We start from the raw sequence: 2,651 nt of genomic DNA on the forward strand, positions 1-2,651 counted from the left end.
ATTTTTATAAATTTCATCTACAGAATGCCCAGTTAAGATTATTTGTAAGAATATGGACTCAGGGAAAAGTCCAAAACTTTTGGATTTTAACTACTTTCATGTTGACAGTTTCTTACTGAAAGTATCAAAAGTGTAGAGACATAAAAATGTGTATCTAGTTCTGGTCCAATAATGTTTGGTGTGTCTTTTGTATTTTTGTAAGAACTTATTTGTTGCTGAATTTTTTATCTTTGCTTCAGTCTGCCAATGAAAAGAGTGATGCTGTGGTCTACTCCTGCTGCCCAAAAGAGAAATCTCCATAGTAACCTGTGGCTCTGCTGGTTTCTATATTAAGCAACATCTTCTTCCGTCTAATATTGCTCCAGCTAAACTAACAGAGGGATGTTAAGAAAATATATTTAAAATAAGCTAGTTTTAAAATTTAACATGACTTGATTGAAATAGCCTAATTATAGTTTTAAAATTTATAACTTTTTTAGGCCTATTGACCTTTATTTTACCTGTAGTTAAGGCAGATTGTTTGCCAGGATCTTTGATCTGCCCTCAGTAGCAATCAGTAGGAAGTTCCAGCTTTTCACACTGATCTGTGAAAGCCATGAAGCAGCAGGACTTCAGGACTGTTTTCACTTATTTAGACAACTGGTGTTTGATCTTGTGAACAAATTGAAGGGAGTTTCTAACTTTAGAGAGAGGGTCATAGACAGGTCCTGGTTGGATGAGCAAAGATACGCCTTATTTGAATAAATTAAAGAAAAGAAGATAAAACTTTCCACATAGAGTAACACATCAGATTTGCACTTGCAGTTTTCCAAATACGTCTTTGCTGTCTGTCTGTCGTTTCCATCTTTTGTCTTTTTCCTTTTCTCAGGTAAATTCATGTGTTTGTGCTCTGAGGTTTCTGATGTTTTGTGATGTGCTTTTCTGGTGATGGTATGCATCTGTCTTGAATAAATGCTGATTATTGTGACGCTGTCATCTCTGTGTGGCTTTTGTTTCCACGCATGGAATCATTGAATCCGGGAACATAAGAGAATATAATAAGCCAGAAATTAATAATTTTATTCTCTTAACAGGGAGAAGTTGCTCTAGAACCCTTCAAAATGTGAAAAGTTCTAGTTTTGAGTTGTGAACCATTCAGATCCTGAAGTCCCAGAGCTCCTCATGGTGAGACCCTGCTGTGGACACAATAACATACTGACCTGTGTTTGTGCCTCCAGCTATTTGTCGTATCTGGTCAATGGCCTGCAGCAGGGACTGCTTGTTGTTGTGGCTGTTCAGGTGCCACTCAGCTTTAGGGTCTGTACTGAACTGAGTCAAACCTACAGAAAACACACATGAATGGATCAAATCAAACAGGAACTAAGAGCAAGAATATGTTTTAACAATTGATGGGTATTTTTCCTTTCGAACCTTCATTAAAAGAACCACAGACAACACATATGAATTTTATGACCAAGCTTTTGCAAAAGGAGAAGATTCAGCAAACTGCTCCTCCGAGCCGTTCACTGAGCATTCTGAAGACCTTTGGTTACAGCTTGTCTTTTATTATCAAGCAAAATAAAGGAGGATAGACAGCAGAGACAATATATCACTGCACACAGGCAGTTTCTAAGGTAGGGAGAATTCCGGTTGATAAGGAGGCACCTGTGGAAAGTAATTTAAGATCTGGGAGACTCACAGTTAACCGTTTCACATGAAGACGAACAGGCAGATGTGACCTCCAGGTCAGTTTATACGCACAGAAGGAAGAGAACACTTTAAACTGAAAATCACAATAATACTGAACATTAGACTGAATATGAACTAAAGTAATAACAAAATGATAATACCAAAAAATCTCTAACAACAATAATATTAACAAATAATTTCATATTGTGTACATTAAACTAGCTCATCGCCTTTGTTTAAATCAAAATTAAGTAATACCTATCTGGACTGTGTTGGGGCCGATGGGGAAGTTTTGAACCATCTTAGATAGAAATGATTTCAGCCGACGAAAGTTAACCCTTCCAATACTCAAAGAACCATCCACTAGCATCACAATGTCAGCTTTGGCCATTTCACACTGAGATCCTGAAAGACAAAAACAATTACAAATTTATGTGAAAAATAATGTTAAACACGGGAATGCTTAAGCACTTATCAGTCTTTTTCGATAATTTCCTCTGCTCCTTGTCAGCACTGTTAGGAAAACATGTTTTCTTAACTGTTTTTTTTCTTCATTTTTTCCACATCATCAATCAATCCTGACCACTCTCTGTGAGCTTTAGAATAAAGTACAAGCTGTCATTTATGACCTCAAAGACAAATGAATTTTGATATAGTGTGCAGCTCTACAACACTCTCCATATCATCAAAGTGTTTGTTATGCTCATTCCGTGACCAGCATAGAGTCTGAAGAACAGCAATAAAACTCAGATTCAGATTCTGAACAGAGAATATGTTAGTAAGTCTAAATAAATCCATCATCTCCCCCTTTAAATGTTGCACTGATGTCCCTCAGAAGAACAACAGAGTTCTGTAATGGGGTGTGAAGAATTAATACGGTTCATGGGCTTCATTAGGAAGGCAGATATTTAGGTTGGCATTTCACAAAAAAGAGGGGAAACAATTCAACTCTGTTGAATAAAGCTAATAAAATTGATATTGGA

This window comes from Poecilia latipinna, unplaced genomic scaffold (assembly GCF_001443285.1).
Source record: "Poecilia latipinna isolate Pla-1442-1.1 unplaced genomic scaffold, P_latipinna-1.0 Scaffold2515, whole genome shotgun sequence".
NCBI lineage: Eukaryota > Metazoa > Chordata > Actinopteri > Cyprinodontiformes > Poeciliidae > Poecilia > Poecilia latipinna.